Raw genomic sequence first — 15,054 nt, forward strand, 5'->3', positions numbered from 1 at the left:
AATGGTGTTGGAAAACAGACGTGTCACATATTTCTGCCCTGTTTTCTGATCTGGCAGGAGGCAGGTCTGGAACCCTTACTGCCTCCTGGGCTGGTGTGCATCAGAGAAGAGGCAAAAAGAGCTTGTTCCTTCCTGAGCATGCTCCGGCCCAGAGCTCTGCTCAGCGGGCAACCACAGGGTCCCTAGCCCGAGGACAGCAGGCCCTGGGAGACGCCAGGCAGTGGGGACGTTGATTGGAGCCCATGCTGAAGCTGTCCTGCCCTGGCAGCAGGGACTGGTTCAGATTCGGATGGGCTGTGGACCTCAGGTGCTCAGGGGCCTCTGAGCAGGGACAGAAGGTGGGCTTTTATTGGTGTCTTCCTCCTGGTGACAGAGGGGTTGATGACAGAGCTCATCTTATCAATGACAGTGTTTGGGGTGGGCTCAGGGTTCCTGGGATATGGCTCTTTATGTGAAGTCAGTCATCTCTGGGGTTTTCTTTCAGCTAAAAAAATCAACATTCTACCCCAGGAGCTAGAATTACAGAAGGTAGCAGCCCTGGGTTGATTTCCAGTAGAGAAGCAGCCTGACTGCCTCCTGGTGCCCACAGGGCAAAGCCTGGCATCAGAGAGGGCAGCTCTCGGGGTCCAGGCTCTGTGGTGTTCACACCCCTCCCCACTCCACACCCCTCTGTGGAATGTGCCTGGCCCCCACTGCCCTCAGCCACATGCCAGCCTTTCTCACCTGCCCTCTAGCAACTTGCCTGAGTTCAAGTCCCATGTCCTCCATGAGTGTGACCGTGGCCAGTTCTAACCCTCAGCTCCACGACCTGTGTCTGAGGGTGAGCCGCAGGGTGCTGGTGCACACCCGGCGCATGCTGAGCACCCCGCCTGCACACCCAGTTCCCTGCGCAGCAGCCCCAGCAGGCAGGCACTCTTAGCCCATCTTATAAGACAGGCACACTGAGGGGCAGGGGACATGAGTAACCCAGCCAGGGTCATGGAGTCCACACTATTCGTGCAGGGATGTGGTGGTGGGGGGGCCCAGATCCCAGTTCAGACTGGCATATCCGGGCCCACGCTGCTCACCACTGGCCTGTGCTGCCGCCCAGCTGTTGGCTAATGTTGCCATGGCTACCAGCCAGCTCCTGGGGACAAGCTGGCTGTGCCTCCAGGAGGTTTTCCTTGGCCTCTGGGGCTGCTTGGGGCTGCAAGTCTGAATCTGTGCCAGTGTCTCTCCTGTGCCCTGAAGCCCCCCAGGCCTCTCCCCTTCCTACCCTGGGGTCAGAGCAGCCTGCGCCTTCCGTTGGGCTGTTCGGGAAGGGGGGTAGCGTGGGGTCCTGAGTGTGGCATTGGAGTGAGGAACCCCACAGCTGGGATGGAAGATCGCTCAGCCCCCCTGGACCCCCTTTCCCTCATCCCCCGTCCCCAGGCGTTGCTGTGGCCTCAAGACTGCCCTCCTCAGTGAATGGATGAGGGCTTCCGAGAGACGCTGTGTGTGGAGCTTCCCGCCCGGGCTGGCGCTCAGCCGATGCCAAGGTCTGGGGCATGTTTCAGGAGGGCCCTTTGCAGCCTCTCATGGGTACCTCAGCTTATGTTGTTTTTTTGGGGATGTTTAGAAGTTCCTGATGTCAACCAAGTACAACAAGGACTCCAAGATGTACCGCGCCATCCAGACTGTGTTTGGTGAGAGGTAAGGAGCTGAGGGGCTGGAGGGCCTCCGCTGGGAGCACAGGGACTCCCTAGGGCTGAGGTGGCACTGGCAGGCAGGCACAGGGGATGTCTGTGCATGGTGTCCTTGCTCTTGTCATTGGCTCTTTCCTGGGAGTGTGGGGTTGTGAAGGTTGGGACACACAATCCCCTGTGTCTTATTTCTAATAGATGTGTGATATTGTGGCACTTGTGGGGTGACAGGTCATGCCTAGTACCTGAGCGCTACACATTTTTATTGTGGCACAATTGGTGCACTCACGGTGTGTCCCAGGACCTTCTCACAGCCCCACAGGTGACCCACGCACACCACACGGTTACTGCCCACACACCCTGGTCTTGCATCAAGTTTCTGTCTCCCACAGACTATTTGGCCAGGGCTTGGTGTCCGAATGTGACTATGAGCGTTGGCACAAGCAGCGGAGAGTCATGGACCTGGCCTTCAGCCGGAGGTGAGTGCAGCTGGCGATGGCAATGGGCTTGGGGCGGTCACAGCACAGCGGTCCTTGGGAAGGGAGTCTCCACCCACGGGCCTCACCCTGCTGAAGGGAGAGAGGACAAGGAGGGTGCGCAGGGTCGAAAGAGAGCCAGACTGGTGATTGGGTGTGGGGCAGAGAAAGGTGCCCGAGGGACCTGGGAAGGTCAAGGGCAGAATGACCATGCAGTCAGAGGCAGGTCCCCCTTCTCCAGGAACTCACCCAGACCTCTTCACTCCTCGTTTGGACTGCTCCTTTCATTCATTTTAGCTTTTATTCACTTATTTTTGGGTGATGTTTTCTGTTTTCAAGAACTGATTCATATTCCGTACCACTCGCCTACTTCACATGTCTAACTGTGGTTTCACCACACTCATAGACTCGGGCAGCCGTTGCCACTGCAGTTAGAACAGTTCCATCACCCCAAGCAGTCACTCCCCCTTTCTCCCCGATACCCCACCCATTGCCTCCTTTTTTACTTGGTGGGTCTTCACATTCCAGACATTGCATCCAAAGGAGTCACAGACACGCACTTCTTCCTGCCTAGCTTCTGTCACTGTTTCCACAGCTCACTCCCTGGTGCCTGTTAACATCAGTGCTTCATTCCTTCTTGTTGCTGACTAATATTCCGTTGCATATGTATCTCGTTCTGCTTATTCGTTCTTCAGGTGGGGACGTTGGGTTATTTCTGCCTTTTGCTGTTATGAATAACAGTACTGTGGACCTTTCTGTAGTCACTGTGTCAACACATATTTCATACCCAGTGGAATCTCTGGATAATCCGGGAACTCTATGTTTAACATTTTGAGGAAGACAATCTTTTTCTTGACATAATTTCAAATTTATAGAAGAATTACCCTAATAGTATATGGGACTTCTGGATATTTTTTTTTTACCAAGATTCACTTGTCTATTGTTAAAAAATCATTATTTGCCTTACAATTTCTTCTCAATCTACATATGTCTGTATAAAATGTATAGATCACTCCTTCTTGGATGTGTATATATGTTTCTGTATTTTTATGCAGTGCACACATCACACTATTTGAGGGTAAGTCAGAGACATGCACTGAATGCCATTAAATAGTTGCATGGACCTTTCTAAGGACAATGACTGTGTCTACACTTAGATTATTAAAACCAAGAAAATCTGTATTAATCTACACCCATCCTCTCACACCCCACCCTCACTCAGATTCCGTCGTCGGTGCCAACCCGGCTGTTTGGCCTCGACTGAGGCCCAGTTCAGGTGCATTCCTTGTATTTCCTAGCCTTGACCCTTAGCCTCTGCATTCTGGGGCCCTTCTGGGTCTCGTCTTGACCTCCTGCCTTTCCACACTGCAGGCCAGTTTTGTAGCTAGCCCTCCAGCTTGGGTCTGTCACTGATCTATGTGGTTAGCTCGGGTACATGCTGTGTCCCTCTCCAGGCTGGCATCAGGAGGCTGATGGTGACCATCTTGGTGCTGATCACCACGTGAACCTGGCTCTGTGGTGAAGGTGAAGTCCTCCAGTTCCCCTCTGTGAATTCACTCTGGGATTCGTAACCTTGGGGGCTGGAAGCGGCCTCTCCTAGACCCCACTGTGGCCTCCTCGATGCCCTCCCTTCTCCTCTCTTCCTTCTCTCTTTTTAAAATATAATTTTTAGTTATAGTTGGACATGATACCTTTGTTTTATTTACTTATTTTTATGTGTTGCTGAGGATCGAACCCAGGGCCTCACATGTGCTAGGTGAGCACTCTGCTGCTGAGCCCCACCCCAGCTCTTCCTTCTCTGATGCAATTCCTCACTGCCCTGGAGAGATTTGTTTTTTAAATGCCAGCTAAAGATTTTATTATTGTAAGATGGAAGTATTTTAAAATGAAAAGAAAGATATGATCACAGAAAAGTCTAGCTGTTTTATGCCTTCATAATTTGTTTTTTAAAATGTTGGACAAATAGGACAGCAAGACAGTTGACAATACTTAGTCACTGATCTGTGTGGTTAGCCAATATTTAGTGAGCATCTTCTTCATGCAATTTTTTTTTTTTAGAGAGAGAGAGAATTTTTTAATGTTTATTTTTTAGTTTTGGGTGGATACAATATCTTTATTTTATTTGTATGTGGTGCTGAGGATCGAACCCAGCACCCTGCCCATGCCAGGTGAGTGCGCTACTGCTTGAGCCACATCCCCAGCCCCACGCAAAGTTTTTTACATCAAGATATATCTGTGCTTCTCTCCAAGGAGAAGAGGTGGTGCCAGGACTCAGGTGTGCCATGCGGCTCCCCAGCTCTGAGGCTTTCAGTGGCTCCCTATCACCAGAAGACCAAGGGCAGACCCCACCCACCCCCAGTCTGCCCCTGAACCCTTGGGGCCTTGGCCTCTGCTTGCCCCAGCTTTCTAGACACACTGACCTCGCTGGCATCTCTGCCCTTGCTCCTGTCCTCCCCTCTGTCTCAGGGTGCCCTCAGGGGCATGCCTGCCCTTCTTTGATGCCCAGCTGGGAGGCCCCCTCTGAGGCTGGTTCATGCCCCCCTCATGTCAGTGAGTGCTTCTGTCCTAGGAACGAGGAGCAGAGGGCGCCCCATTCCTGATTCCTGTGCCCTCCAGGTGGGCCTGTGGGTGCAAGAGCGTGACGGGGGGTCAGCTGGCAGCTTCACTTCCCCAGAAGCAAGAATGGTGGCACGGGCTGGGAGGCTTCCACTCCACAAAGGTCATTGTACCAAGAGCCAGGGTGTGTGGTCCCTGCCCTCATGAGGACAGGAGGTGGACGTGGCTCTGAGCAGACGATGCCCACATGGTCATGATGTAGAAACCAGTGCGTGTTGGTACTGAGGGTGTGACGGTATGTTGCCAGTTTCTGCTTTTCTAGATTTTACTTTGGCAGGGAGATCCTGGTCCTAATCCTTTCTATGAAAGTCAAGGGGGCGAGGACAACCAGCCCTCCAGGGGGACCTTCTCTCTCTACAGTAGCTGCAAGGGATTCAGCATTGGTACAATAGCTCAAAAGTCAACTGAAATGGGCTTTTTTTTTTTTTTTCAAAAGAGGAGTACAAATTATCTTGCAAATGAATGTGTACTTGCAAACAGTGTAAGCATTATGAAGAGAAGCTCCAGGGTGCTGTTGACGCAGGTCTGGAAAATCAGGATCGGGTCCTCATTCCCCCGGTGTTGACGATTTAACACCAGAGAAAAGCTGGACTTCCTTGGAGGCAGAGCTGGACTTCCCTGTAAAGAAGGCAGGACCAGAGCTGGTGTCTCTGGGAGGGGTGTGTGCCTTGCCCCTTTATAGATCTCAGGTTTCCTTTCCTCCCCTACTTCCTATCTTTCCTATGTGACCAAAAGGCAGGAAAAGAGCCCCCTGGGGATGCTCACTGGCCACTCCTCCTGTTGGGAGGAGCTATTCCTGGAGGGGTGGGTAACAGTTGAGAGCAGGGACGTGCTCTGAGGTGTTAGCCTTCCATTTCCTTTTTGTTGGTGATCAGCCCCTATCTTTCCAACCCAGTCATCCGTTCTCCATGCTGTCTGCCGGTCTTCTGCCCTTGTCGCATCCCCCCTCCCATCAAAGGAACCCTTACTGCTGTAAGGAGAAATGGGTGATGACCACTCTGGCTTCTTCAGGCCGGGAGGGAGCGACATGGAGCAAGCAGTTTGGGTTTCCCTTTTAGGACTATTTGGGGTCAGTTGAAAGGTCCATGGTAAAAGTCTGGTTCAAAAAGAACAGGTTGTAAAGTCATCTGGGAGGTGGGTGCTTCTATGAGAGGAACAAGAAGACATGGGTTCTGGATGAGATTAATGTAAAATAAATGAATATGATGATTGGGTAAGAGAGACCAGCACATTTTCTTCACCAGGAAGTTTAAGAGCTAAGAAGTTGATCCCATGGCAAAGCCAGTGAGGACTTGGCCTCTACTTGGGAGTGCAAATCTTCAGGATATTAGTTATCTGTCAGCGTTATCAGGAATACAAACACACCCTTAATTTTTATAATGTCATAGATGCCCCCATAAGATGTAGCTAAGATATCTAAAGTCATCTAAATTTTGTAAAGTACCTTTCTATTGGCATAACTTGTGTTTAGTAGAGATTGCTTTATTTATGTCACTTAGGGCTAGATAATCAAACTAGCAGACACAGATAAAGCCTGCCTATGTGGGAGGTTAGGAAGATTTTTGGGTTTTTAAAACATTTTTTTACTTGTCAATGGACCTTTATTTATTTATATGAGGTGCTGAGAATCAAACCCAGTGCCTTGCACATGCTAGGCAAGTGCTCTACCACTGCACTATGGCCCCAATCCTATAATTTGTGGGTTTTAAATTGACTTTAAAAAGCTTCTGACTCTGATAGTCTCTTCTCAGGCACTCTCACCTAAGAATCCTTCTTTCCTATTCTCCTAGTCTACAGCCTTACATACTCTTGGTGGGGCTGTAACAGTGTACAACTTAGATTGCATTCAGAGAACTATTTCTTTTCTCTGAAATGCCCAGGTATGGCTCATTTGGTAATAACTTATTTTTCTAGATGTTTAAGACCAAACTGGTCAATTTGGCCTTGCTCCTATCTATTGTTAAGGGTCAGCTGAGTTTCCTCAGGAGGTCACTATTGGGAATTTGAGAGCAGCCTCTTAGCAACTCTAGAGCCATCTGCCAGGATGGGTCAGGGTCTTGTTGACCACATGTGGCTTCCCTTGGAAGTCCCCTCAGTCCTTAGATTCAAGCTGATCAGGGATGTTTTCCTCTCCAATGACCTTCTTCTTTGCAGCATGCACCCTAGTTGGCTTTCTGGTCTCCAGGGTCTCATGAATCTCCTTGATTGGGAGATCATGTGACCCAGAGTTGCAAAGCCCTTAGAGAAAGAAGTCCCCTTAGTCCTTAGGTTCAAGCTGACTTCCGAGAGCAAGAGCCAAATATTGGTTGTTTTCTTTCTTGGCACTTTTATTTCCTTAACTTTAATCTCCAAGTTTTGGTTTCCAAAATATAATTTTTATAATATAATTTTTTAATATCTTGCAGGCCAGTTTGATCACACTTAAAGTATGAGAACTGGGTTTTATCTTTAATGACTATAACTTTACACTTATTTACTCCTTCCATTTAACTGGTCAGTATTAGTACTGGAAGTTAGCCCTACATCTTGTCAGTCCTATAGATGATGGCCTATTATCTCAAATTAACTCAGGTTGTTATATTAGAAGTTGTGCCTGTGTAAGGCATTAACAGACAATCGTTATAAAGTTTACAGGGAAAATACAAAGTGAAATTGACAAGAATAAGAACATATTTAGTTTGTATAATAGTTATGAACCAAGAAACTTTTTTTTTTTGGTACTAGGAATTGAATTTAGGAGCACTCAACCACTGAGCCCCACCCCCAGCCCTATTTTGAATTTTATTTAGAGACAGGGTCTCACTGAGTTGCTTAGTTATCTTGCCATTGCTGAGGCTGGTTTTGAACTCATAATGCTCTGGTCTCAGCCTCCTGAGCTGCTGGGATTACAGGTGTGTGCCACTATGCTCGGCAAGAAATATAATTTTTATAATCCCAAAACTAAAATTCAAGGTACACCAGCTTGATGAAATGTTCTTCTAAACCGTATATTTTAAAGGTTTGTATACTTGGAAGGCATGATACAACTAGTATACAAAGAAGCCAATAATAATGCCACAACTACACTGGTGTTTTTATATTAACCAAGTGTAGTTTTTAAAGAAAAAATTAGAATCTGTAGTATAGTGTAATAATCTAAAATAATAGTTGTTGTTTAACCAGAGATGTACAAACCCAAATTCCTTTAAGACTATTTTCTCTAAATAACAAAACTTATCAGACACAAGAAGTTATCTTGTAGTATAAAAGCAGATTAATGTGTTAAAAAATTCTTGTTACTTCACCACATAGAAGATTAAACTTTGGTTTATATCAGCACATTAATATTTGATCTTAGGAAATAATCTTGAAAACTTTAACTGATTGTGCTATTTATAGCCAACTTAGTTACACAAACTTTTTGAGATTTACCCTCCACAAATTTTGTGCAACTTACTTAGACATTCTACAACTTTTTATTTTATCACATAAAAGAATTTCTCATTCAAAAATATTTATTTTTCTTTTACTTTTAATATTAAAATATATTTCCATACCTAGAATTTTCTTATATTTCTTTCCTAGTTATTGACCCTTTTAAAAATTTATATTCTGAAACAATCCTTATAAAATTTCTGATTTAGACAAATTACTCCATTTTAATAAGATGAAATACTCTGTTTTTATAATATTTTAAATGAAACCTAACTGAAACCTTTGTATATAAAATTATACCTGATATAATCTCTTTTTTGGGGGGGTATCATGGATGGAACTCAGGGGTACTTGACCACTGATCCACACCTCCAGCCCTATTTTGTATTTTATTTAGAAACAGGGTCTCACTGAGTTGCTTAGCACCTTGGTATTGCTGAGGCTGGCTTTCAACTTGTAATCCTCTTCTCTCAACTCCAAGCCACTATCCCCATGCCTGGCTGATAGAATCTTAACTCTCTTTTTTATTTTAGTTGTAGATGGACATAATATCTTTGTTTTTATTTCTTTATTTTTATGTGGTGGTGAGGATTGAATCCAGGGCCTCATGCATGCAAGGCAAGCACTCTACCACTGAGCTATAACTTGGCCCGAATCTTGACTCTTAATAACCTTGTTTTTAGTGAAGACACAGAAATGATTAATGTTTAAATATATTATGGAATTTAAGAAGTCAAGAATATTTGATTTTATATTTAGCAGTTGATGTTTTAGCATTTTTTTAAAAAAATTAATTGTAGATTAACATGATACCATTCTTTATTTATTTTATGTGGTGCTGAGACTTGAACCCAGTGCCTTACACATGCCAGGCAAGCACTCTGTCACTGAGCCATAGCCCCGGTCCAATGTTTTAGCATTTTAACTTTGCAAATTAATCTGATGTCTCCTCTGGTATATATGAGATCATTTATGAAGATTAATCCCATTGATGTTAAATCTAATTTACTCATTTTTATCTGTGAAACCAAGATATCAGATAAGTGTAGTTAAAAGTATTAGCCGTCTCTTCCCTGTTGAAGAAAAATCCTAGAAACAATGGATATTGTATTCTAGATATTTTATAGAAACCAACACCATAATAATTGTCTGATCACCTAGAAAAACTTGTGAGCCAGTAATTTTAAAGTCATTTTTACTCTCATGGGTTCATGAATTTAAATTGAACTTCATTTTTTTAATTTTTTAATATTTATTTTTCAGTTTTCAGCAGACACAACATCTTTGTCTGTGGTGCTGAGGATCGAACCCGGGCTGCACAAAAAAAATTATAAGTTAAAATTTTTCATGAAAAATTTATTTTACTATCATTAAATTGAAGTTCTTTCAGTCATAATCACTGATATTATGTTACATTTGTTGTGACAGCAGAATTTTTATTACAATAAATATAATTATAATTAAGAGAAAATACTTTATATTCCAATTTTAATATTAATAATATCTGTACAACAATCAAGTCATTTATCCCTCTCCTTTATCAGTTGTTGCATCTATTAATTGATTAGGTTAACTAGATTATTTAACATATTTCTTGAAGATCTAACATTAATGAGCTCTTTTATAAGCATAAAATTCTCTCTTAAATTTGCTTTCCTTTTTCTATAAAATGTGAATATGAATTATTGTCAATGTCCATCAGCCAAAGACCACCAGAAATACATTTAGCACAGTTAGACTTATTACTTCTTATAAGACTGCAATCTCAGGAAACCTTCAGTTTCTTCAAAAATAGGAACTTTTAGGGTACACTATTTATATGGTCAAAGCAAAGAACTGTATTAACAGAATAAATATGGAGAATTGAAACAGTAATTTATCATTAAATCTAATGAGTTCATTTGGTATTACTTTTAGATTCTTGTCTAAAAGTAAGTGAAATCATGAATTAAATTATGCTATTGGTTTGTGTGTTATGTATAGAGTAAGATACTCTTGGATACAATTCTATCAGTAGGATATGTTCTTTGTGCCTTACAGCTATAATGCAGATCTATTTGAAGTTTCCCTTTATAAAATCTCTACCATAAAAGACGCTTATTAATTTGTTTTTGTAAAACTTTATCTAGATTTGTATGAAATACTTAATGATAAAATAAGAGTTTGGCATATGGTCCAAATACAGCATTTGACCCATGGTGGCTACATCATAAATATCCATAAGAAACATAGGTATTAATAATTATGTAAAACATTGTCATAGAAACAAAATAGGATCACAGAGCTAAACTGGATTGTGATACTAAAATAGAATGGAAGATGTATTCTATAACATAAAAAACTACTGGTACAGTATTATGAATTACAAAACTCTTATGTATGTTTTAGAGGTCCTTTTTCCATCTTTAAATGAAAACATATAGTAAATGTGGAGAGACATTCCTGAAATTCCAGGGACTTGGAAAGCTGAAGAGGAAGAATCACAAGTTTGAGCCCAGCCTGGAAAAGTTAATGAGATACTCTCTCAAAATAGAAAGAAAAGAAAAGAAAGAAAGAAAAGAAAAAAAAGAAAGAAAGAAAGAAAGAAGGAAATAATGAAAGAAGAAAAGAAAAGAAAAGAAAGAAAGAAAGAAAGAAAGAAAGAAAGAAAGAAAGAAAGAAAGGAGGGAGGGAGGGAGGGAGGGAGGGAGGGAGGGAGGAAGGAAGACTGAGAATGTAGCATTTTATGTATCTACTATAGAACATGAGAGGGTTTAAAACCCAGTACTGGAAAAAGAGAAAAAAATGAATAAATAACAACATGTAATTTGAAGAAACAAACATGATTTTTATTATTTAATTTTGTATAATGATATATTAGAATTAACATCATCAATATTGTATACCAATGTATATATTACTCTGCTTTATTCATTGATTTGAGTATGTATATGATTGCAAAGGACAAAAAATCAGTTTTAACCAGCACTAACCTAAAATCAATATATAGAGCCCAAATATGCAAATCTGCTGGTTCCTGAGGGAATCAAAGGAAAGTTTAATAAAATGGGGGATCTGAGAGTTCAGGAGTCTTCTTTCTTAATATGCCAACTCTGTTTTTGTTCCTATTTACCCATTATCCTGTTATAGGCCTCAAGGATATATGCCTATGAGAAAAAGATGTTTTAGGATTGATTTCTCTTGAGGATCGGCCTGTGATAGACATACTGAAACTATTTCTCATTTCTCCATTACAAATATATTTAGCTATCTTTGAATTGGACATCTCTGTCTTCCTTTTACAAGATTATTTGCTAATTATAAACATAATACAAATTTATTGTATTGAAAAATTCATGAAATAATTCACATTTAAATTATTATCCCTAACTTTTAGGGATAATAATTTAAATGTTATAAGAATATTTGCCTATATTATTTATTTTTATGTAAATAAAGATATGTTTATAAAAAAAAACTGTCTTCTCTCATTCACATTACTGAAATGTTGGTGTTTACATTTCAACCAACTTTCAATTCTCATACAATAAAACTTTTCTTACTCTAGAAATAAGATAATCAATTAATAACTACCTTATGGAAAATATTATAGAATTCATATCCATTTACATTACAAATGCTTTAAGGATGTTTTCATCTTTTCAAAATTGGGTCCCTGTATCTTGGCTCCATTCCTGGAATATAAGAAAAGCTTGATCACTGAATGCTTTTTAATGCATTATTTTAATTCAAAGTTATATTTATTTTAGAATACATCATAATACATATTCAACTACCATATGATAGAAATATATAACTTCATTTTGTTCAGAATCAAATTCCTTACTTTTTGTGGTCTTGACTAAAGATTATTTTTAAAAAATAAACCTTGTGAATCTTGTAGTTTATGAGAACAACAGGCAAATATTAAGCAGTAATAATGAGTATAAAACAAGTTTGTTTATTTTCTAGAAATACTAAGCATAGTTTGATAGTAATTTCAAATACTACAATCAAGTATTCCTTAATTATTTCATTGACTTTATAACTATAATACCTGATAATGATGTTAAATTATATGTGATCATCCTATAAAAATAATTTCCTCTTTTTAATCATAGACCATAGCCAAAATGCTCATTATATATGAAGATGAAAATGTGAGATCACAGATAAATTCTTTCTCAAAAATGACAATGTTCTTTAGCCCCCAAGTAAAACATCATTTTTACATAAAACTTAATATAAGGCAAAATATGATTTTGTTTAACTACAGTAAATTATAACTCTACATCCTTCAAAAATATATTTTTAAAGTGCATGTATAATTTTATTTAATGATACATATTGCAGGTGTTGCATATAATTAGGGTTATTAATTTTGGTTAACAGCTCCTTGCAATAAACAGGATAGTTACATTAAAAATCCATAAATAAATATTCTACAGTGCCTCTAATCCCCATTTATGGAGGTGATTATAACATAATAAGATGTTCCTTTTTTAAAAATACCTAATATTAATTGAATGAATTGGTTTAAATCTATGGTAATGCTCAATAAATTTAACAATCTCTTGACAATTGAATCTTGTTTGAATTAATTTTATTAAATTTACTTGAAATTTTAGTTTAGATCTGCAGTAGAGATTACTTAAGGGTCCAAATTAATAAGGTCTTCATAATCTGTATACACATAACTTCAGTGTTATTGATGACCTATAGTTTTAATTGTTAAAGATATTATTAATTTCATCTATTATGTAAATGGTTTCCAGGGAAATGCTCTTAGTTCAAAAAATAATATATCTGTATTGAAATATTCAAGAATGATGCATACTTGAAGGCCATAAAATATATTATGTTTAACTAATTTTAAAAGGTTTGAAAATTTACTTTTATATAGTAGGTGTTTCTACATTGAAGTTTATATGTTTTCTCTGATAGGTGGAAGCTAACCCACAATTAGGGGGTAGTAAAGGAAGAATAGGAGTGCAGTAGATTAGACAATGGGGAATTTTGTTATGGGAAGGGGAATAAGAGAAGTAAAGACATTGGAATTAATTTGACATAGGTTTCCACGTACATATATGAAAACAACACAGTGAATTTCACCACCAAATACCTAATAATGGAACTCTAATTAGACTATGATATACTCCATGCTTGTATAATTGTATCAAAATGGATTCTGCTGTCATATACAAGTGAAAAGAAACAATAAAAAATAAACCATAAAATTGGGAAGTTCTTTACTTACCATTTTATTAAAGAGGGTAACTTAAAAACATTTTCACTTATACCCCATGCCAACTGTGTCTCCTAGAATGGTGGGATTTAAGTAAGTATGCCTACCATCTAACACAGTTTGATATGTATCTTGGGTCTATGACTTGATATCAGAATTTCACAAGTGTTTTAAACAATCTTGTAATATGATCCCAACCTTTATCAGTCTGACCTTATCTCCCCATACTCCAGTATAAATCCAGACCTAAGTCAGCCCAACTTCCCAGAAGTCATCTTTTTTCTCCTGTCCAAACTTTGGATTCATTCTCTCTATCTTGCACTTTTTCTCCAGCAATCCACTACCATCAAGGTATAATTAATCCTTTATCTCTTTTGTGAAATATCATTTAAATGCATTGCTCTCTTCTGCCTCTACATTCCTTATCTGGGTATTTTCTAGATCATTCATTGTGCCACTTTTGTGCATGTGTCCATTATTTTCCCTCTTTTAGAATGTCAGAAGTTTAAGAAAAAAAATGCATTACCTATGATTGATTTACATGATGATACTAAGTAGATGTTGAAATTAACTGAATTTTTTCATTGTTATGCACAAGCAGATAAGTGCATGATATTTGAAGTATATCAATTTTCTAATATTACTGTTTTACTCTCCCTTATGTTTTCATACCCTATTCATGATCTTAAAGTCTACTCATAAGTTTAATAAAATATCTAGTAATAGAGTGTTCCATGAAAAATAAATAGAACTGTCTTGAAAATTTTTAAAAATTGAAGTCACTGGTAAGTATTCACAAATCAGGAGGCTGAGCAATGACCCTCTCATAGTAATCAGAGTTCCTTACTAGTGGTTACCACACTCTGGCATGCCACACTACATTCCCAGGGCAGGGGCCAAGGGTAATGAGCAGGTATGACACCTCACCAAACTTCCTTGAGGAATGAGTACTCAGTGTCAAACTGCTGCAGTGACAAGATCACAAGTTTCAGGGCCAAGCCCTTCACTTCTACCCATAGGACCTAGCAGTCATGGCTCATCAGCAGTCTGGAGAAGGCCAGCCCAGGAGGTGTCTTTTAAAGAGAACCAACTATGATCCATGCCCCCACCTGGCTGCGCAGCTTTCACCTATGACACTAAGGGCATCTGAACATGGGCATGAAACATGGGAACACAAGTCATCAGCTGGAATTCAAGTAAGGGCACAGAGCACCAGGTCAGAACCAAGGGCCAGTGGGCACTCAGACAGGAAGAAGCCCAACCCAGAGCAGTTTTTATATACAAGGAATGGCTGAGGCAAGCAGGACCTCCAGGGCTAATAGATGGCAGAAAGAAGACTTGCCCGGACTAAAAAAAGCCTTTATCTCCTTCTGAGATTCCAATGTCTCTCTTCCAGCTTTGGACCCTACCTGAGAGCCTTCTGACCCTTTAGGGCCCAGAACAATGCCATTACATCTTGTAATCTGACTTCATGCTATCAAATGGAGTTAGCCACTGACAACTCTCCTTCCCCTTAGTAGTTTTCCATTCTCTGCCATGGACCATATCCCATGGTGAAAACCCAGACATTCCCAGGCACATAGGATCTCAGCTATCCAGACCCCATTTTTTTGGTACCAGGGAACAATGCAGGGGTTAAACCACTGAGCAATAACCCAGCCCT

At 40.4% G+C, this 15,054-nt stretch overlaps 1 pseudogene; it reads right to left on the reverse strand.

Annotated features, from left to right (window-relative positions):
- Positions 1–2,130: 2,130 nt before the first annotated feature.
- Positions 2,131–15,054, reverse strand: part of LOC143389136 (E3 ubiquitin-protein ligase RNF213-like) — a 97,130-nt pseudogene continuing 84,206 nt past the window's right edge.

Source organism: Callospermophilus lateralis, unplaced genomic scaffold, assembly GCF_048772815.1.
Source record: "Callospermophilus lateralis isolate mCalLat2 unplaced genomic scaffold, mCalLat2.hap1 Scaffold_93, whole genome shotgun sequence".
NCBI lineage: Eukaryota > Metazoa > Chordata > Mammalia > Rodentia > Sciuridae > Callospermophilus > Callospermophilus lateralis.